Source organism: Amphiura filiformis, chromosome 4, assembly GCF_039555335.1.
Source record: "Amphiura filiformis chromosome 4, Afil_fr2py, whole genome shotgun sequence".
Classification (NCBI taxonomy): Eukaryota; Metazoa; Echinodermata; class Ophiuroidea; order Amphilepidida; family Amphiuridae; genus Amphiura; species Amphiura filiformis.
In genome coordinates, this window is record NC_092631.1 from 9,542,412 (window position 1) to 9,567,169 (window position 24,758).

Here is a 24,758-nt window from a genome sequence, read left to right on the forward strand (position 1 = left end):
AACTCTTTGCCAGAGTAAAAATGGTCAATGGAAAGAAGTAAAATATTTTAATCGCCACATTGTATTTTACTCAAATCGCGTAGTAAATTCAACACGCGGAGTAAGTTTAATTCGACGACGTATTAAAATTCATGTCATCATGGCGTATAAAAGCGGAGCCGGGATGCGGAGGTGCAGTGTCTGCTGGTGGAATGGAGTTTGTCAGCAGTACAACCAATATTTGAAGGTACTAATTTCATTACTATTATTCATAACTTTATGTCCATATACCTGTTACACAATTTAGAAATCTTATTGTATGATTTGAACCGGATATAGACAGGTTTTTAAGTTAGTTAAGCTTATCAGTATGGGCATCGGCTCACCATGCTAGCTGTGTACTTGTATATTTGCGATCGTAAATATGTACTAGTCTGAGCAACCTCGAAGTACATACGCTGATGTGGACCAGGCCCGGGGACCAGGGGCGTAGCAGCAAGTGGATAGGGTGGACAAAGTCCATGGGCCCCGAGCAAAAGCGAAAATGAAGTGGATAGGGATAGGGCTGATAAAGGAGATGTTTAGAAGGCCTCACACTACTCCTTGTCCATATGCCCCAAAGCTCTTGCTACGTCCCTGATCCTGATGTTGACTCGTGCCACATAACTTTTTTTCATTTTTATTTAGTAGGAGAGTGAAACCATTGCAAAATATCACTTGAAATTTTTTTCCACAGGCAGTTTTCTTTTCAGTGCATTTATAATATTGATCTATATTTTACTTACAGATCAGATGTGACTTCGGGATTTTTGTGCTACCCTACCTCTTTCCAGGAAAGGTGTTGAAGAAAAAATGCACGAACGTCAGTCAACAGGTAAATTTCTATCAATAATGTTGCATTTAACTTGCCAATTTCTTTGTACATTTCAGAATACATGTAGTTCATTGATTGTGTAGTTCATGAAGCCTCAAATGCCAAGGGGAAAACACCATGTAGAACCTCTCATCCTCACCCGACAGGTGTTGGCTATCGTGAACTTTGAATAATCAAGCGCGAATCTTATAATTATCTTGTTTACCATTTCTGTAAATTCTTGTCTCCTAAAGTTTGTGTCCCCTTGAAAATAGCATTGCCCGCTATCATAGGAATAATAATATAATAATTATAAAGATATTTTAAATATTTGCAAAATCGCATGAAAGTAGAAATGCCAATGCAATGGGTGATTACAATGTAAATTACATGTAAATATGTCATATTTGCTTTAATATTTCAAGAATTTCAGCAAGAGTTTTCATTTTGGTTATATACCATCTGACCAATTATAGACAGTTTAAAAATAAGACATCCATAAATTTGGTTATTTATATTTCAAACCTTCCATCTACTTCATCACTTTCCAGTACCAAACAAATTTTGATTTATGGTTGATACAATGAAAAGGTGGTGGATTTTCTATTTTAAGGCAGCTTTATTTCACTTGAATAGTCCCAATCCATGAAATTAATGTCCTTTATTACATTTGCTTTTATTTTACATGTTTCAGGAAGGCACAGCTTTGGACTGGTTCCTCGCCAACTTTACTGGACGCACGCTGCCATTTATATACTTGTGAAGCAAGTTGAATCCAGAACAGTGTTTTTATAATGGATAGGCAAGCTTTTTCAATGCGCAACAGTGATGAAAGTTGTAGAACTTGTGCACAAGATATACCAAATCCTTCACATACAATGACTTAGCATATCCAGTACATGTACAGGCTGATCACTGCTATTTGGCAGTTCCTGGACACTATATCAGCTACTAAAGAACCTGGTAACATTAGACCATTCTTGAGTGTTAAAACATAATGAAGTGAAGACTTAATTTCTGTCCCTTTTAAAACACTCAGCATCTATAACATTAATTTTCAAATGACTTTTTCACATCAAAAGTTTTGGGAGAGGTGACCGGCTTCTATTTTATTCTATGTTTGCTCACATTGGGTAATGAGACAATAGACATGCTATATTGTGATTTATTTGATACCTATTTTGAAAATAAAACCAGGAAAATGCAGAATATTATATTTAATTTCGTATTCTTTTCATTCTTTTAGTTTAAAATACTGCTTTGTTCCAGCTGCAGATGGAGCCACAATACAACTCAAAAGTGTTTTTTGCTCAATATTTGTTGAGTAAAATACGTTTCATGTTGCTCAAAATGTTGAGTAACACTTTACTCTTCATCATTTTGCAAATCTTTTCACTTAAGTTTTACTCAAAAAAAATTGAAATAATGAGTAATCGTTTTAATCAACACTTGCGTAAACCTTTACTCAAGGTTAAACGAGTAAATTTTTCCTTGTTTCAGAGCAAAAAAGGGAGCTACTCAATATTGAGTAAAATTTAATCAACAAACGTTGAGCAAATATTACTCCATAGTCAATGAGTAAAATTTACTCTCATCTTTGAGTAAAAAAGGGAGCTAGTCGAATTTTGAGTAAATTTTACTCAACAAAAGTTGAGCAAATATTACTCCAAGTGAAAGAGTAAATTTTAGTCTAATCTTTGAGTAAAAAGGGAACTACTCAATATTGAGTAAAGTTTAATCAACATGTGCTGAGTAAACAATTAATCAACCGAAGCTGAGTAAAAATTACACAAAATTCGACTAGCTCCCTTTTTACTATCGTGATGAGTAATATTTTACTCAATATTGAGCTTTTATTTTTTGCTGTGTACTATGCCGGGAAGTCTCGTATTCTCAACTCTTAGCACGGGTTAGAACGAGCTAGGTGTGTCGGAATCCAACAGTATGTGCTTTAAAATACAAAGGGAAATGTTATGAACATGTTGCATTTTTGGCAAATAATAAATAATATTTCAAAGTTATTTGAATTCACTAAAATTACACAAGAAGAAAGTAAAGTTCCACAGTCGCGTTTAGTAGAGCGTGCTGCTTATGCTCATATGAGACTGGCGCATTAGTGTGCTTGAATTGACTGGATAACTGACAACATTAACCAAGACCTATTTACCTGTACGACTCAGTGTACGGAGAGTAACAGCAAACTCTTACATGTGTTTACCTGAAGATTTGGGATAGTATTAATCGGATAGAACTTGCTTATGAGTGTCAAGTTGGGTATGACTAACATGCTTTGCTTTAATAGCTGAGGTACATTGAATAGGAATATAACGTGTACCCAGTAGGCACCATTGAGCATTCCAAGCACGGTTGTTTGATGACAAGTAGAACTGTGTTTATTTTAAAGCAAAGTTGAACGCTGATGGCGCTATTTATCTTAAATCTTGTTTGCATTTTTACTTTATCATTAAAAATCATACAAAATGAGTAACATACAGGAAGAAAATTTTTGAATTACTTTTTATCATGAAATGAAAGTAATAACTCATATTATTGTAGGAAAATAGGTTTCAAAATGAAACTTTTTTTCTGAAAAGGTACATGTAGAAAATAATAGCAATTTGGCAAACACCTAGCGTGTTTAAAAAGTGTTTCAGCTAGGGATTTATATTATATATAGCTATTCCGTCACAAAATTCAATCATTTCCTCCTTAAGAAACCAACTCGTTTGTATGTCTTTATAGAGTCACAGGGAATTTGCTTTGGACGTGTAAAAGGTTAGGGTCGTTTTTTGATTGGGGAATACCTAGAAAAACAACTTGTACTTGAGCAGTGTTGATTCCAGCTTATCGAATGCCTCTTGCGCACCAACCAAGTCGTTGTATATCAGCTGCTAGTAATACTATCTTAAGAGCAAGGAAACTGTGTAATAACATGTAGCAATTGCAGGACAATATCGACATCAGCGGGTAACAAATGTCACCCTTGATGCAGGTGCCACCGGCAAACGGTGAAAGACAATGTGCTGAGACATCAGCATGTAGAATAAATTGTCGATCATCGGCTAAACATCTCATAAGGTGGCTGGCAAACTGACTCGTGAATCGAAAACCGCAGCTCGATACTATTCAAGTAATTCATCCAAGTCTTCGTGGTAAAACTTCAGGTTGGCTGGTTGCATGCACCTGGAAATTAATACTAATACGTCGCGATTTGAGTTGTGTTGCATACAATCAACTTGCAATCATAAAAACACGATTGTTAACGCTCTCTATGCTGTTGGCAAATGCTGACGCTATAATAGGCAATTAACTGAAAATGGTCATCTTTTTATAAAATGCTTTCCAACTGTATCAAATAAAGTATAGTTTCTACCATTTGAGATGTTTCTTTACATAGGTAACCGGGTTATAACTCGAGAACAATGCATCGCAACATGTACTTTTTCTGAATCCATTTGACCAGGAGTACTTTGATGTAGTTATGAACATCATTTGACCAATATTCACATTGAACCGTATTGACTTTTACTTTACCTAATTTGTGATATTTCCTATAACGATACATTCTAGAAGTTGCAAACATTAAATTTGTTTTTCAAGACAAACATTAAGAGCGTTGTTTCATATTTTAGCCCATTTAGAATCTATATGCGACCGTTAAACTTAAACTCGAGAACTCTGTACAAAGCAACATTTTGAAATACAAATTTTGACATTTGACCCACTCTATAACTCTAGGCAAGGTGCATTATACCACCAAAGTGTTATAATAATATTTAAGGTCTTCAGAAAAGTCGAAACTTGGTTTTAAGTCTCAATCACCAAAATCGCTCGACGTTAAAAAATTGTATATTTTGCTTCTTAAATATTCCTATTTCTGTCAACGTGACAAATAGCTTTTATGATACCGCGTTAACGCCATTATATTGACCTTTTTCCCTTCTTCCCATCATGCACTATTACAAAGAGGTATGAGTGTTGCGAAACACATCATCTCCTCGGGGAGTATAGAGTTATGTTCATTACTTTCTGGAATACGAACATTTCGGCTGTTGGCTTCATCAGAAAAAAGAAATCACAAATAATGGCGCACGATCACTAATACATTTCGAGGGCAAAAAGCAACATTTATATGCCTTATTGACATGGGGAAAAAGTTTCCTGTTATTGTAACCTAACTTTGTATACATTTTATAGACCTATAAGGTGAAAAACTAATGGCGGGACACGCTGTGATGTACGGTCGGCGTCCGTTTCACTTTTTGCAGAGATGAAAATAAAACGTAAACAATAATCTCTTCAACAAATGTTGTGCATCGCTCCGTAACTGTATCACTCGTGTATTCAATAATAATCATTCAATACACGAGTGATACATGTTACTATTTATGTACAGAATTAGCAACATCGATGGTTTTTACGATGATCCGCATAATATAATGGAATCAGAATGCCCATATTAAGACAAAACAATTGCAAAGACCATCAGGTGTACACGATCTATGAGGTTAATTGAACACGTCATACCCCCTGGAATAGTGCATGATGGGAAGAAAGGAAATAGGTCTATGGGAACACTAAAGGCGTGGTAATGATTGTGGCAAAGTTGCCAATGGAGTATTGAACGTACGCTGTTCTACTAATATAATACGTCTGCAAAGCTGAATAAACTCATGAGAAGCGTTCTTTAAAGATTAAAAAATAAGCAAACAAATATACAAGTGTTAAAGGGCGCAATACCTGAATTTATAAACACATTTACCATGTCTGTCCCGTTTTAAAATATGTGACAACATGCCTTACTTATATATTTTTATTTTTAGCCCTTTTTTACTAACTTTTGAAATTATATCTACACCCAATATAATATCTGAAGAAGCCCCTACATTGAATAATTATGTCAGGAAAAAACCCCTGTTCTATGGTGGACGGACCATTCAAGTAGGGTGCGTCGGTCGGTCGAGTGTTTGTTTGTTTGTGGGTTTTTGTTTTGCTTTTTTGCTAACATTTTTCCTAAAAATGTTTACCCAATTTATAAATTTTGGAACAAAAACGGCCGGTTTTACAAAATTCTATACAAAAAATTCTCCAAAATGCAAATGTTTTTTTTCATCGCCTTATATCGAAACTTAATTTTATGTTCACGATATTTCCCATAACTACCTATTTTCAGCGTGTAGTGATTTCTGATTAATTTTAATGCTACATTTAAATAGATTACTATTAGATCGAGGGTGGTGTCAGGAGCCACATTTTTCCATTTACCAAAATAACTGCAATGTTAATAAATTGATCTTTATCGGGAAGTGAATGATCCAATATTCCACAGGCATTGAGATTATTGACTTAAGGCCAATAATATATTAAAAATCAGACCTTTGGGCGTTTTCCTCCTTGTGAAAAATCATGGACATGAGGCGGAAAGGGCACCTATTATATCAAGCCTTGGGATCTCCTTGATAGAACCTATACTATTCCGCTTGTGTGTCCGCTTCATTCATCTCAATATTTGGTGCAAACACCGCTAGATCATGTTCCCCTCCAACCCGTCTTAATACACAGAATCAACATTATGAATCAATATTGTGCTACAATTGACAAATGGTCAAAGGAAGAATAGACTACTTATTTTAAGGAAAGATGAACAATTGTGTTAATCATTGTTTATAAACTGGCCTCAAAAAGAAACTTATAATTTTTCACAAGGTCATATCTTAAAATCCTCTCCATAAAAATTGCACACAGGATTACTTCAATACTCTACTCTAAACACATGTCAGTAACCAAGCAGTTGTCCAACTGACACAACAGCAAAATGCACTGACATGGAACACCTTCCTGGACCAAAATTCACAGCCCAACAGATTTCTTTTGTTGGGTTCCAATTATTCGCCTGTGAATGTGGTCCCGGAAGCTGTTCCGTGTCAGTGCATTTTACTGCTGTGTCAGTTGGACAACTGCTTGGTTACTGACATGTGTTTAGAGTAGAGTATTGAAGTTATCCTCCCAGCAAACACAAAAACGTTTTAAAAATGTTTTTAATAAGTTGTATTTTGGCTTTTGGTTTACATAAACACGTTTTAATAACATTAAAATGTCGGGTTATATAAAGGTCATGAAAACGTTTTAAAACGTTTTGTATGAAAACACACTTACAACAATATTTTTAAAATGTTTTCAACAATGTTATTGTAAACTATTTTTGCAAACATTTTTTGCCAAATATTTTGTCAACACTTAAATAACATTATGTTAAAATATTTGCACCCAGCAAACACAGAAATCAGAGGAGGCTTAAAGGCATTCCTACAATGCACTATGATTGGGAAATTTGATCAATATAACCTGATTTTAAAGGCAAAGTCCCCATTGCCACACACACAAAATGGTCATTTTAAAACTGAAGCCAACGAGCTAATAGTTGAGACTTGTAACTCATATTTGAATTTCTTACAGGAAACAGTCATATTGTGCCACTAATTTTATTTATAAGTCTCGATGTTTTGAATGTTAAATAAAAGGATGAAAACACCAGATATTTGCACACAATCCCAATGCAAGGTACAGTAAACTATGCCCCATGTGTACAAAAGCCAGACATACCAAGGTCAGAAACCCCATTGGGTTATGGGAATGCCTTTAAACATCCTCTGCACAGAAATGTTCTTAAAATGGGTTTTTTTTTCAAAACGTTTTAATAACATTTAAATGTTGGGTTATATAAAGGTCATGAAAACGTTTGCAAATATTTTGGGCAAACATTTTTCGCAAAATATTTTTTCAACCCCAAAATTCAAGTTTTCAAAAATGTTTTTGGAATGTTATGAACTGTTTGGAACCAGGCCAATTTACACTGATTTCAATGGGGCTAATTAGGTATTCATGCGGCCATATCTCGGGCCCTCATGATCCGATTTCCACCAAATTTGGACTGTGGATGTTTTTCATCATGCTCCACCGACACATGGTATTCAAAACGCTGAAATGCAAAAAAAGTTTTCTGTGACGTCATCACTTCGGTACTCTATATAACCCGACATTTAAACGTTTTCTGTAAAATATTTGTGACTGGACGCGGCGAATCAGCAGTAAAGTCGACCCCGGTCAATTTTGTTTTATTTCGTGTTTAGAAAATATATACCATAAGCTTTAAAATGGTATATCATTTGACTTCAAACGATATCCAAAAGCGGGATTATGAATTGTTGAACTCTGTTCCTTCGACAAAATTATATTTTTTTATCGGTTCTACATGTGTCCCTTTTTCTACATTTCTGGTAATAAATATCCAACAGTCATAATTGGCGATCATTTCAAATCATCCCCAAGTCAACGAGGTTCAGAAATATCCTCTCATTGTTCATTGTTGATTATACATACCTAGACAAAATACAATGCTTTGTTATCTACCACTTGAATAGGATTTAGCCAAAGCAAACAAAGACAAGAACTATTCTATAGAAATAGGTAGAAGCTTATTATCCTCTTCAGCAGTAGTATTATTGATTGATTTAAACAGCGTTTGATAAGATACTTGTCGCAACGAATTGATACACCTATGAATGCGACCTTCACATACATTTTACACTTTAACTCAGAATACAATTTGCCGAGTTTACGGCTGATTCGCCGCGTCCACTCACATTTTTTGTTTGCTGAGCAGTAGATTATCACAGAATGATGTTTAATGTTATGAAAACGTTTTATACCCTTAATATACCCTTTATATAACCCGACATTTAAACGTTTTCTGACAACCTTTTATAACCTATTGCGAATGATGTCGAAAACATTTTGTGTTTGCTGGGCTGTGTGTAATTTTTGTTCATGTACAGGCCAGTTTACTAATTAAAGCTGTTTGATGGTTGCACAAAGTTAAATACTCTATATATTACTGTAAATGATCAGCTTTGGTCATCTATTTGGCCCGCAAAGACGAATTCCAATTCCAAGTCTCTGCAGGTGTGGGGTAAGGAACTACAATCAACGAAATTAATAGTTGGCACACCTTGACACTATGTTTCAACTCTTCATTGCCGCTCTGATAATTCAGTGAAAGTATAGTATAACTATGTTTAATGAGAAGTACAAACCTTCTCCTTTCCCCTTCCCTCCCCCATTCCCCCTCAATCAATTTTTGGGAGACTGGAGAGCCCAATGGAAAAAGTGCTTTCATCAACATTGGGAGAAGGGTGGCGATTTACATTTAGTATACCAGAGTGTGCCAACATTGATTTCGTTGATTGTAGGGCGTGTTTGTGTGTTTGCATTTGTAAGATCTGCAAACGTGGATCTGACTTTTTACAGACCCTCAACCAAGGACGTCTATGGTTGTCGGAATCAGCCCAAATGTAAAGCAGCGTGTACTTCACCGTTTTAGCCTAAATTCACCCTTTGTTAGGGTATGGGGTACCTTGTTGGTATTTAAACAATCTGGTGTGACAGGTGGGGGTTCACAATTGGTTACGTATTTTCTGGTAAGACAGTAAGACAAAACGGTCTAGAGTTTCAGGTCTTTACAAATATGTATGAAGGGGTGTGTGTATATGTATTGGGGTGTGTTTGATCCTGATTTAAAAGGATTGATTGTTTGTACCTTTGTAAAAATACAAACCTGTAACACACGGTAATTAAAGCACAGTCAACATTTTAAACGAAATAGTTTTGACAGGAGACACTTGATACTGGAAAGCGGATATTTATGTGTGGATTCGTGGTGTGAATAAGTCTTGTGTGCGGGATGCGTTTGTGTTTGGGCATGATTTTAATGTCTGGGCATGTGAAAGATTGTCTTTTTGTACCTTGGCTTAGTATACAAAATGTATACAAAATAATGTAATTATACAAAATATATGTATAACGTAGTTCATATAAGAACAGGCAACATTTTAAACAAAACAGTTTTGAGATGAGACCCATGATCTAGAATATTGCCGGTGATATCGTTTTTGTAGACATTAATTTGGAACAGTTTAACAAATACAATATTACTGTCCATTTTCCATATCAAGGGACTCCTCTGAAAACTATTTGGTATAAAATGTTGAATGTTCCTCCATAAACATGCGCAACATATTTGTATAATTACAGAAGTACAAACACTCAATCCTTCACACGCGGTCAACAAGTCCCACAATCATTCTCATGCACAAACACCTTCCACATGCGATACACACCCCCACCATCAACCCACACACACACCCTCCCCCACCCCTAAATATAAAGGCCGGCGTTGCGTCTTTTTAATACTTATATGTTTGGTTGTTTTCTAGATCTTTAAAGAACCCTTTTCATCATTTATTTATTCACCTTGGCAGACATATTGTATTAGTAGGATAACGTTGGTTCGATAACCATGTTGCTATTACGACGCTTTGAGTGTTTCCCTATAATACCGTTAACTGGTCTTATCAAGTCATTTGTCACATTGACAGCAAAATGGAATATTTTAACAGCATAATGATTTTCAAACGGCGTGCATTTTTTTAATAAGGCTTGCAACCAAGTTATAACTGTTCTGTCGATCTTGAGGTATAAGACAACTTTGGTGGCAAACATCCACTTTGCCCAAAGCTATAACGTTAGTCAAATTTCAAAATTGGTAATCCAAAATGTTGGCGTATCTAACGACGTACAGAGTTCTCGAGTTAAAAGATCATAGGTCGATTTGCATGCAAAAAGGTCGTAACGTTTCATCCAGTTGCCTATATAATGAGTCCTATATAATGCAAACTATTCTTTATTGTGGTTTGATTTTTTGATTAGTATTGCTTTATTAGCATGCGATTATGACAATTGTAAGATGTAATTAATTGAGCATTATATCGTCTGCATTCGCCAAGCGCATGGAGAACGTTAACAACGGCGTTTTTAAGGAAGCAGTTTGGTGGTATGCAACCTAATTCAAATCGCTACGTATTAGTATTTAGGTCCAGGGGCATGTAACCACCCAACCTTAAGGTTTATCACGAAGACTTGGATAAATTACTTGAATCGTGTCGAGCTGTGCTTTTCAATTCACGAGTCCGTTTTCGTTTGACACTGAAGAGTGTTTGTTCCGTCACTGCCAGCCACCTTGTAAACATGAGACGTATAGCATGTTAAACTTAGCTAATGATCGATAACTTATACAACATGCCGATGTCCCAGCAGCTCTTTCAGATGGTCTTTCACCCATATTTGACGCCCGTGGCACATGCATCAAAGGGTGACATTTTTTACCCGCTGATGTCGATTTTGCCCTGTTGTTGGTATTCAAAACTCGTATATATTACATAATGTTATTACACACTTTCCTTGCTCTTAAAATAGTATTACTAGCCGATGATATACAACGAATTTGCTCATATGAAAGGTGCAAAAGAGGCATTCTAGGTTTTTCTAGGTTTTCCCTAAGCAAAAATGACTTTACCCTTTTATATACATGTCCAAAGTAAATTTCCTGTCACTGTATAAAGACATACAGACATACTGACCCTTCATGTAAAAATAACGTATGTAACTGTTACCTGTCACAATCCGGACAGTAAGCCTTGCGGGTATATAGGTCTGGTTAATGTTCTCATTACTTATAGGTTAACCAGTCAATTCAAGCACACTCTAATACGGTCTCATACGAGCATAAACAGTACGCCCTACTAACTGCGACTTCGGGATTTTACTTTCTTCTTGTATAATGTCAGTGATTTCAGGTAGTTTTGGGGACAATAATGTGCAACTTCAATACGAAAGGTCAAATTTTTCAATAATAATAATAATAATAATAATAATAAAATGACACTTATTAAGCGCCTTATCAAACAGGTCAAAGCGCTGTACAAGAAATGACTTAATGGTACTATCTTAATCTAAAATCTTACGCTACCATCTTACGTTACAATCATAAAACACTCATACTGTGAAGCAAAATATACATTATTAAAAACATAACAAGAAAACCAGGAAACTACGCATGGCGGAGAACTTAGTATTTTGGAAATAGGTGGAATTTGAGAGATTTCTTGAAACTTTGTATGGTGGTACATTGACGAATATGAGCAGGAAGATGGTTCCAGAGACGCGGAGCAGCTGCGTGGAAAGCTTTGTCACCAGCAGCCCGGCTGGTACGAGGGATGTTGAGAAGACGTGCGTCGTCACCCGATCTTAAGTTCGATCTGCGCGGGATGTACTGAATAAGGAGGTCGGCCAAGTAAGCTGGAAGATGTTCGTTGAAGCTTTTGAAAGCGAATAACATGAGTTTGAATATAATCCGGGCATTAACTGGTAACCAGTGGAGCTCTCTGAGGAGTGGCGCGGATGGTTCCCTTCTGTTGGATCTGAAGACAATTCTTGCCGCCCTGTTCTGTAAAGTTTGCAACTTCTTCATGTCTTTCGTTGAGATGCCATAGAGTGATGAGTTTGCATAATCTATAAGCGTGACAAAATCAGTGACCGGACGAGGTGATGGCAACTATCAACTGTGATAAAGCGACGTATTCTGTAAATGTTCCGGAGGTGAAAATTGACTGTTTTGATGGTGGATGTTACATGATCAGTCATCGACATTGTGCTGTCGAATACAACACCGAGATTTTTTATTGTCGACGAGGGCAAGATAACACTGTTCCCGATGGTGATGGAAATGTCTTTGATAAATATGCTGTTGTGATTTAACGAAACAATAAAGAATTCAGTTTTTTCATGATTGAGTTTCAGCTTGTTTCTGGTCATCCAGTCACTGATTTCGTCGATGCAAGATGATATCCTCGTAACTGCCCTCTCCGCGTCTCCTTCAATCTTAGGATCAAATGACAAGTACACCTGGACGTCGTCCGCATACATATGATAATTTATGTCATGTTTCCGGAGAATGTTACCAATTTCACAAGTGTACATTGTAACGAAGAGTGGCCCAACAACTGAGCCTTGTGGGATCCCAAAGCGAAGGGCTTGATTTGTAGATCCTGTGTCCCCTACACAGACACGAAACGATCGATTCTGAAGGTAAGAACTGATTAAATCGAGAGCCGCGCCATGAATGCCAAAGGTGATACGAAAACGATTCAACAGGATGAGATGATCGACCGTATCAAATGCGGCGGACAGATCCAGTAACACGACCGCAACGGCCCTGTTTTCATCAATGGCTCTCAAAAGGTCAGTTCTTACTCTCAGAAGTGCCGTTTCAGTACTGTGTAGTTCCCTATATGCAGACTGCATACGTTCTTGAAGATCATGGTGCTTAAGATGGTCTTTTATCTGGGCGCACATCATTTTTTCCATGATCTTGGACACATAGCTGATATTAGAAATGGGACGGTAGTTTTTCAGAATTTGTTTGTCCAGGGTGGATTTCTTTAAAATAGGAGTCACTACCGCCTCGCGTAGTTTTGTTGGGAAAACGCCACTGCTGAAGGACTTGTTGATAATGTCAGTCAGTGGTTTAGCAAGCACATCAACAGTTTCCTTAAACAACAATATAGGCATGGTATCCAGAATACAAGATTTGTTTGTTGATCATCGGCTTTTCCTCCCAGCTACATATACTTTAAATACATACTAGTATCATTAAATTTATAAAGGTTACTTCGAGGACTGTTAAATATCAAAAATATAAAAATGCCAAATTTTAATAATTTGCCATAAAATTTGTAATAATCACAAATTTCACACAATTAATTTAATTATTTGATATCAGAAGGATATTCCTCGTATTCAGAATGTAATTCGATATGTGTTATGTGCTCTCATATCTCAGAAAAATACTGTGCAAACGTTGCTATCCAAGCCCTTAATAATAAATTTTTAAAAAGTTTTGTGGGAAAACCAGGATCATAAAATATTACATGGTCCTCTTATGAGGTTTGACAACTAGATCAAATACAAATAAATACGCTAATAACAAATTCAGTTTGAGTTCAGAGACCCAAGTGGCAATTAATACCTGTATTCGGTATAAAATCTACAAAAGAAAACAAAGGATAAATGAAACGGGGCAAAAGGACCAGATGGGCATGAATGGCACATCCCTACGTTTACATGATAAAAACAATTCATTAAAAAATGAAAAGGCATGCATCAAACACATGTTGAACACTGATTAAATGAGTGACACGAATGCAAATCGGAATGAAATAACGTGCCAATAAAGCTTCACATATAGACTTGCTTTACTGCATATAATCACAACCTAAAGGGTAGAAAAACAGTTGTGTCAGTGGACAGTGGATTGTACTTGTGGGGTTTGTTTGTGGCGTTGTTTTCTAACAAAAGATTCCTTTCCTGTCTGAAGCAGACCTACATCATAAAGTAACCTCCTTCTGCCGCTGTTCTCATGTGGTTAGTAATACGAAGGCGAGGTAAGCTCAATTTTATTCAGGGACATGTATTGCAAATGAAGCAGCAGCGTCTAAGATCTGTGCGAAAAGAATAAAGAATGTTTCTGGCGACAAAACCAAACCTGTTCTACGAGCTGGAGTGAGTGACCCACATTTTTTCGTTAGGTGATTTTTTATTTGCTGTATGCAAGTACGTACAAACTGGCCGAAGTGGGTCGATATTGGCTCATGAATAGTTTGTGTCTTTAACTGAAAGCAAACGACAACATTAAAATACATTAACATTAAAAAAAAAATCCTCAAATGTGGGCGACGTTCAAGGTGTAGCCACGTCAAGGCATTTGGTAAGATTTTATATCATAAAAGGGTCCTGTTATTATTTTGAAAACAAAAACACTGCTATGAACTTCATCCATCCTTAAAATATTCTACATTGGCTAGACATGAATTTTTTAAACACGCAACATTCATGGTTTTATGTATTGAATTGTTGAAATCCCAGGTGTTCACAACCTTTGGGATAGAATAAAAAATTATTCAAATATGAAACACTTTAATGTGACGTGTGAAGCACTGTCTACACTTATAATGTTTATAGGGGTAATATGGAGTGACATCCAATTTCCAATTCAATACCTTAAATGAGAATTTATTTAATACCTAGACAGTCTATAGCTTTTCAAAGAATATTAAATCATACTTATTACGTGTTTAAAATCTATCGAATCTATTGACTCGGTTTTGTCGAGTAGTGTTTTCCCTCGAAATTTGAAGCAACATTAAAATAATGCGTCAGATGTAAAGCGATTTGATAAATGAGAGTATTATTTGATATGTGTTGTGTGACATGTTTTTGACATATTTGCCGGTATCCATCAACCAAGATTTTCCGTGACTAAAGAAAGTTAAAGCTTACGTGCAAAATATTTCTTCGTGTCGTATTCTAACATAAATTGAGGATGTGATCAGGTAAAACAGCGTGTACTTCGCCGTTTTAGCTAATGTCTTGTTATGGTAGGGGTACATTATTGGTATTATACAGTCCAGTGTGTCAGGTGGGGTCCAGGGCTGGTTAGGTATTTCCTGGTAAAACAAAAAAAGTCCATAGTTGCTGCAGGTCATTACAAGGCGGGATATATGTGAATTCTTTCAAATATAGGGGTGTACGTGTGTGGGGGATTCGTTTGTGTTTGGGCATAATTTAATGGTGCGCGCAAGTAAGGTTTGGGTGTTTGTACATCTGTAATCATGCACAAGTGTAAAGCATGTTTATAGAAAAGCATTTTAACATTTAAACAAAACAGTTTTGAGATGAGACCCTTGATCTGGAAAATGACCCGGTAATATCGTATTTGTAGGCATTAATTTGGAACAGTTCCAAATACGACATTACGATCAAAAATGTATCCTAGAAAGACCGCATCTCCAAAATTACAAATCCCGTTTCTAAAACATCGGTATTCTTACCAAACTTCGCCACACTATACCCACACACATAATAATTATTATTCTCACTCAACAACACTTTTACCATCCCATATCTATCATACAGTAACATACCATGGGCAGTAAGTTACAAAACCTTGTCATCGGACCACTCTCAACTCTACCAAATTAGACTTTTCAAACTACAAAAAACAGCAATCTGTATTATTAATAACTCTGACTTTATTTCTCGCATTTACGGTCCTAGCTACTATGGACTATTTGCGGGGAGGAGATAAATTTAAGTGACCGCTTATGGGTTCGGATTTCAATCAGCCTAATCATGAAGCTCCCGTGGCCGAGTGGTTAAGGCACAGGTCTCGTAAACCTGAGGTCCTGGGTTCGATTCCTAGGTGGGATCACTTTTCTACTAAGTCTCCTTTATTACTTGCGACGGCGAACCTGGTGATATTATGTTTATTTATATAATTCCCGTCGATCATGCCACTGTTTTTCCAACTCTGTCTACCTTTCCCACGCCATAACATAAACAGAACAAACATCACTCTTCATGTACCGATATACACTCTCCAAAACTCATTCCCGAAAACAGTTATTTTAATAATTGTTGATAATTTAAAAATTATCAATATCATAATAAAACAACGACATTCGACCCCTCTCTCTCTCTCTCTCTCTCTCTTTCTCTCTCACTCAGCTAAGTCAATGCCCCACAGAATAACTTATTGTCATTAATACTTGACCTTGCTTTAACCCCCATTATTATGTGTAGACAGATAGAGCCTCATTAGTAGTACGATAACTTATCATGGCTCTTAGAAATACATTGCAGCACTTATAGTACTAAATGCTGATTAAGTTATTGTTTTATTGGACCATTAGACCATACAAGAGAGCTCAGATAATATTGGGATTGCGTCTACTTCGGTTGCACCAAGAGCAAGAGTTCTTAAAAATGCATTTTCTGGACATCTGTAGGGGCATGGAGCTCAAACTCGACAACAAACCTCATGACCAGAACCAGTGGGACATTTTGGAACATGTTGCAGGGGTCAGGTCAAAGGTCAACTGGGGTAAAATCTTATTGCATTATCAGGATATCTGTATGGGGCACGGGGCTCAAACTCAGTGACATCAAACCTCATGACATGGGTCAAGTCAAAGGTCATCTGGGGTATAATCTTAAAATTGCATTATCTGGACATCCGCATGGGGCACGGAGCACAAACGCGGTGTCATAAAACACCAGGGGAACATTTTCGAACATTGTGGAGGGGTCTGGGCAAAGGTCATCTGTGGTCAAATCTTAGAATTGCATTATCTGGACATCGGTAAGGGGCGCGGTGCTTAAACTCGGAAACAACAAACCTGAAATTTTGAAACATTTTGCCGGGGTCAGGTCAAAGGTCATCTGGGGTCAAATCTTAGAATTGCGTTATCTGGACATCTGTAATAGGTACGGCGCTCTAACTCAGTTACAACAAACCTCATTACCAGGGGAATATTATGAAACATCATGCAGGGGTCATGTCAAAGGTCATTTGGGGTCAAATCGTAGAAATCTGGATATGTACAAGGCTCAAACTCGGTGACAACAAACCTCATGACCAGGAGAACTTTTTGGAACTTTTTCCAGGGCTCAGGTCAAAGGTCGTCTGGGGCCAAATCTTGGAATTGCATTTCTGGGCATCTGTAAGGAGTACGGGGCTCAAACGCAGTGACAACAAACCTTTAGGTTCAGGTCAAAGGTCATAGCTCCAAAACACCAACACGTCCCAGCTAGGTTTATGGTCTATGACCACATTTTGCACCTACAGAGTGTCCCTGAAAGAACTGTATCGTCGGGAACTGATTTAAAAAAATATTTCAACGCATAAACCAAACAAAACTAAATGATAATAATGTGGTTAAAGAATAGATCAGCTATCACATACTTTTTAAATTTTGACAATTGACAGCTCCTTTTTTTTAATTAAAGAATTTTCAATCCATTCCACGGAATCAAATATCTATCAATGACAATAGACGCTTCACGCGCTGATGATGCGCAGTGATAAGCACCCCGAATACACATCGGGGTGCTTGAAAATAAGAAGTTTCGTAAAAATTGTTATATTTCAATAAGTATATGACAGCTGATTTGTTCCTTAACCACATCAGTTGTTTAGTTGTTTATTTGTGGCGTTAAAATAGCCAAACAATTAAGTTCCGACGATACAGATCTTTCAGGGACACCACCCTGTAGTATACTATATTTCCTCTGTAATTTTGTAGGTTTGCTTATGACTGGTCTTGTACTGAACATGTCCCTGACTGAGCCAACATGTCTCGCTCTGTCCTGCTGTCTCATCTTGTCTTGTGTTGTTTTGTGATGTACCGTTGCTCCATATGCGCCACTTATGTCTCAGAGCGCCCGTGACTAGTGGCTGCACTCCACATCGTTCTCCGTGAATTTTACGAATTTTAACTGTTTCCGTCGAACTTTTCTTGTGTACATTTTTCATATGGACTTATGTGAGTAATAGTCGTTATAATGCTCCATTTTATATTGTGAAAGCTACAACATTGTGTGGTAAAATACGTTTTTCGGCTTCGAATTCATTTTTCATATGGTATGTTATGCTATAGTATTCTGTACAACGCTGAACTGTGTGTGAATGAAATCATCGATCAAAATTGATCTCAGTTCACTGACATTATGAGACCTTTCATGTATGGTAGAGAATCACTCTACTCATTACGCAAGACGGTGATTAAGAACAAAAGTTGTAGAATAAAGCAACCAGTATGGGATCTATTGAAAGAACTGAAAATTGCCAAACAAACTCGTAGAGGATGTAGAGCCGGTAAAGGAAAACAACGATCTATTCCTGTGTGTATTAATTATCGTCCGGTCAAGCAATTTCAATCTGAACAATATCGTCCTAAGGAGTTGGTCACTATTAAACTTGAAACGGGCGGAGCTCAAATAAGTAAATCAAAACCTGTTCTAAAAAGTCGTATTGCGACATGGAATGGTCAATCGGTTATCGAAAAAGCTGCAGATGTGTGTGATTTTATCTTAAATGAGAAGTTGGACATCCTTGCCATAACTGAAGCATGGTGGAAGGGTTATGAGCGTGATCATACATTTCTTGCTGATATTACAAATACTCTTCCTGACCATCAAATCCACTATTTGCCCAGATCTGGAAAGAGCGGTGGCGGTATATGTGTCATCTTACGCAAAGGGTATGGCGTCAAAACTACACCACACAAGTACAGTTCGTTTGAATGCCTTGAGTTATCCATCTCTAACGGCCTAAAAGATGTCGTTAACTTGATTGTTATATATCGTTCTGGATCAGCCAATCTTACAAAGCAGTTTTTCAGTGACTTTTCTTGTCTACTTGAATCTACTGCTGGTGCCTCCGAACATCTGATAATCACAGGCGATTTCAACATTCATATGGATGTCCCAGATGATCTTGGGACCAGAACAATGAATGACATCTTACAGTCCGCAGGTTTTACTCAGCATGTTACAGAACCAACACACATCAAAGGACACATGCTCGATCTTCTGATTACCCGTGACCTTCACTATGATTATGTATTCAATACGTATGTTCAGTGGGGACTTCCATCTGACCACGCTGCGGTGATATCTGATGTCATGATTTCGCGACCTGAAACATCTAAACGTGTTATCAAATCCCGGAAACTTCGTGAAATCAACATGGAAACTCTCCGTAAAGAAGTTTCCGACTGCTTGGATTTAGATCAATCAAGTGACGTAAATGCCATGGTTTTATCTTACGACTCTACGCTTCGTGCACTAATTGATGCTCATGCTCCTGAGAAAACGCGTGAAGTGTCTCTAAGACCAAAGGCACCGTGGTACTCTGAGTCTCTACGTAGGGCTAAGACAGAGAAAAGACAAGCGGAACGCAAGTGGCTGAAATCGCGATTGACTGTTGACAAAGAAATCCATCGCGAAAAGTGTCGCCAATATAAGAATGACCTCCACAGTGCCAAATAGGATTACTATTGTGATCAAATATCTGGTTGTGACACCAAACAAATGTTTCGTCTGGTGAACAGATTGTCGGTTTACAAACCATCTAATGCCCTTCCATCGCATACTTCTAAGAACGATCTTGCCAATACATTCTGCAAGTTTTTTGATGAAAAGATCAAAAAATCCGTTTTGCACTGGACTTGGCTACTCCATCTACAATTTCAGTCAATATCAGCGATAAGCGTCATTGTGAGAGCTATTTGAGCGATTTCCAATCGCTTACATGTGAGGAAGTACTAAAGATCATCAAGTGTTCGCAGATTAAGACATGCTCTCTAGATCCGTTACCAGCGTGCCTTACCAAGGATGTTCTTGCTGAATTGCTTCCTCATATTACCACCATTGTCAACGAATCACTGCAGTCAGGGTTTTCCCAGATTGCCTAAAACGAGCCCTTGTCACGCCATTGCTTAAGAAAGCAGGTCTTGATGTTGAAGAAATGAAAACTTTCGACCTGTCTCAAATTTGCCTTTTCTGGGAAAGATCGTCGAACGTGCTGCTATTTCTCAATTCCAGTCATACATGATGAACAATAACTTGTACACCAAAAATCAATCGGCATATCGAAAGTATCACAGCGTTGAAACTGCCCTTGTCAGAGTCAACAATGACTTGCTCCAAGCTGTTGATACCCACGGTGAGGCTGTATTAGTCTTATTGGATATGTCCGCGGCTTTCGACACTGTCGATCACAACATCTTGCTGCGTCGACTACATGAGAGATACGGTGTCAAAGGTACTGTTCATAAATGGTTTGCTTCCTATCTGGACAATAGACAGCAATCTGTGCTTATCGACGGCGAACAATCTGATCCTATGACCATCGATTGGGGCATGCCGCAAGGCTCTGTCGTTGGCCCCGAGATGTTTATTGCATACTCTGCTCCAATTGAAGACATTATTAATGGCCATAATCTTTGCAGCATGTCATACGCCGATGACACGCAGTTGTATGTGCTAATCAAGCCCAGTGATCGCACTAGCATGTTATCGAAGCTAGAGGACTGTATACGTGACATCCACTCATGGCTGACTGAGAACAAGCTCATGATGAATGACTCTAAAACAGAACTTCTGCATGTCAAATCACGCTATGCAAGATCTGTGCCTGAGGATATCTCTATTACCATCGGCAATGCAACTATTGCTTCATCTCCGGAAGTTCGCGACTTAGGCGTGTTGTTCGACGAAAATCTCAAAATGGTCAGCCACGTAAATGACATTTGTCGCCGTGCATCATATGCAATTCACAGGATCGGCAAACTTCGGCGTTACCTAGATTCGGACAATACAGAGAAATTAGTGCATGCGTTCGTCACTTCCAGGTTAGACAACTGTAATAGTATTCTTGTTGATCTACCCGATAAGGATATCTCTAAACTACAGCGTGTCCAAAACATGGCTGCCCGTGTAGTAACCCTCACCAGGAAATCAGACCATATCACCCCTGTCTTGTACAAACTCCACTGGCTTCCAGTAAGAGAAAGGATTGTTTATAAAATTCTTCTGTTGACATTCAAGATACTCAACGGTGAAGCTCCCGCATATCTCTCTAATCTTGTGTCGTGCTACATTCCATCAAGGACCTTGAGATCTGCGTCACGCAATCTGCTGTCTGAAATTCCCAGCAAGACTGTAACATACGGAAGGTGCTTCTCGGTTGTAGCGCCCAAGTTCTGGAATTCCTCCCGGATTCCGTCCGAAACTCTGCCACTACAGCACAACTCAAATCGCGCATGAAGACTCACCTTTTAAATCTGTGTATGACACCTAATAACAACTCTTGCCGATGTCTTCCGCTTGTCTGTTGCAGCTCCTGTTTTTTTAACTTGATTTAATTGTGTATATTATTATATTGGTTGTATATATTGCTTACCAATTTTTTTAATCAAAAATTGCTGTTTTTAAAATTATTGTTGATGTTTTTTAAATCTTGCCATGCTGTTAATGCTTTTAATCCACTGTTTCATTCCTCTTGTGTCATTTGCTCGTTTCCTGAGGCTGTTGGTTTTAAAATCATTATCGTTTATTTTGTTTGCTGTTTTATATTTTGCTTTTTCATGCTTTTTGTAGTGTAAGTTATGTGTAATTAAGTTGTTCAGCGCATAGTGACCTTTTAGTTTTATGCGCTTTATAAATGCATTTTTATTATTATTATTATTGCTATACCTCTGTACCTATCATTTCTATTTTTCTTATTCTAGGTGAGGCTTCGTCTGAACTTACTATATCAGTTATAATTATAATTGCTGTAATTATTGCCATTACTACAATGTATTATTATTATTATTATTATTATTATTATTATTATTATTATTATTATTATTATTATTATTATTATTATTATTATTATTAGTAGTAGTAGTATTAAAAACTTCGGTCGAAGTTTTGCCACAAGTTAAAAAAAATAATGGTTAGTTCATGAAAAAGAAGAAGTGAAATTTAGCAAAACGCGACGAGGTTTATTTGCCCGTATTAGAGCTCTATTGTTCCGCTATTGTATCCGCTATTGTATCCACTATTGTATTCTATTCATAAAAGCTACTGCAAGAATCTACCGACGGCGTTTCGCATTTATTAACATTCAAAATGATCCGATACTCTTACATTTATAGACTTTTTACCGCTTTTTATATCATATTCAGAAATTGCAATTATGAAAACTACAAACTTTGAAAGTGAAATATATTTACCATCGAAAATATATCATACTTAAATTCTATAGATACCCAACCCAGAAGTGCCCATTTATTTTCTAAATTTTTGAGTGAACACGATAATGCGATTGATTTTCTTACACGTAAAATACGGCCAATTCAGAGAGAAAATCTTGTTTCACGTATAGGGCCAGCTAAGGGCCTACTATAGACATTTTCTTTTTGTTGGCTGGCCGCTGAGCTACATCTTTTTACTAATTATAGATACGTCAAAACGTGTTCCCATGTTGAAAGTGTACAAGCTATTTCTACTTGCTTTATAGAGAGAGCACAATTGAATGAAGACGATTTATTTGTGCCAGGATTTCATTTAATATAACTATTTTTTATTATTTTAATAATACCCCATACCTAACAAGAACATAAGGAAATATTGTAAAGGCCATAAATATACGCACTCATGCATAGGGAGACAAACATGATAAAGTTAATCTGTTCTTTTCATTCTCGTTCATTAACCTTTGGAACATTTCACATGCATGGTGTTTGCATCAATGCCTTCTCGGCAATCTAGGGCCATAGGCCTATAGCAGAGAAGATGTAGTAAGAAAGAAAGAAAGAAATGAGGAAAGAAAGAAAGGAAGGAAAAAGAAATGAGAAGAAAGAAACAAAGAAAGGAAAAAGAAAAGGAAAGGAAAGAAAGAAAGTAGGCAAATGAAAGAAACAAAAAAATAAGAAAGAAAGAAAGAAAGAAAAAAGAAAGAAAGAAAGAAAGAGAGGAAGAAAGAAAGAAAGAAGGAGAGAAATAAAGGAAGAAAGAATGAAAAGAAAGGACAAAAGAAAGGAAGGAAAAAAGAAGAAAGAAATAAAGAAAAGAAAAATAACTAAAAAGGAAAGGAATAATGAAAGTAGGCCTATGAAAGAAAAACGAAAGAAAGGAGGAAAGAAAGAGAGAAAGAAAGAATGAAGGAGAGAAAGAAAGAAAGAGAGAAAGAAAGAAAGAAGGAAAAAAGAAAATTAGAAAACACAGGAAATTAATACAAAAAACTGCTATAATGGAGAGAATGAAGATCTACCAAATGGGCAGGGCGTGACCAAAAGGAAATTAAAGTTTGAATGCAGAAAATCGGACATTAAGTCCGATGCTATCAGGCTAGGGCCAGCAAGGGTGCCGTAATGGTATATAGTATGTTGTTCCTTCAACCAACGCTAGTGATCTGAACCTGAGCTTTGCAGAAGGCCAGTGACTCTAAGATCAGACGGAATATGGGGAATATCGTTGTAGTGGCGCGTCATGGTTGTTTTTGCTCACTTTGATAAAGTATTTTTGTACGAAACGTCAGTGTATAATTTTATATTAAAACATCGTTGAACAACATCATTTTGTTCAATTACTTTTCACTTTTACCATGCGATATGTTACGTGAGTGTCCGCAGCCACACAGGAAAGATTTTTTAAACTGTGGCCCCTTTTTACGTTTTGAAACGTTTTTTGGTAGATTATTATTATTGTTATTATTATTATTATTATTATTATATACCATTGGATATCATTGGATAGTACCATTGGATAGTTAAGTCAATACTCAGCATATTTCCGCCGGCGATAATTGAAACCGGGACCTCTGCACCAAAGGTAAGTACCCTAGACACTACGCCACGTTTTCCCCTTTATAAAATGCTTTTACCAATATAATATTTGTGTCAAGATTATAAAGGGTGTCCGTTCCAATTATTCTTATCTACATATTTGCTTCACCTAATTTTTGGATTTAGTAAAAATTTCCAATACTTCAATATTAACATAACTCCTCCAAAGTCGTGGTATTAATTTTGGGTTTGGGTAAAAAACATTTTAACCACCAAGAGACGCCAGGATATGACAAATCTCTAACTTATAAGACAGAAAATATGACCCTTTCTACAAGTGTAATGTAATTAAGCTTAATTAGTTTAATTAAAGTTGCCAGGCAGAGGTGGTAAACAATTTTATTCCGAAGCAAAAATAAACAAAATAAGATAAATCTACTGGTTGATCATGGAAATATGATTCGTGCCCAGAATGAATATTACATGATTATTAGTTTCGAAGATCTATTTTTGTTGACATTGAACCAATTATAGCACAGGATGCATGCAATGAAGATGTTTCTCTCTTTTTATATATTTTATTCCCCTCTCATTCTGAGACCAAATTTATTCAGTACTTTAATTTCTTGTCCGTATTTGTAAATGCAAAATTCACTCAACGGCAAAAGAGGGTAAGTGTTCGACGAGAAAAATGAAGTGAAAACGAAAAAGAAAGATTCGGTGGATTCATGAGAAAACATAAGAGAAGAAAAAGACCGAGAACTAGAAACTAGAAAAACACGTTATGAATGTAGTACATGTAAGACAATCTCGAATGTCTTATAGGTCACACGTCTTCTCTGATACTCTTGTTATTG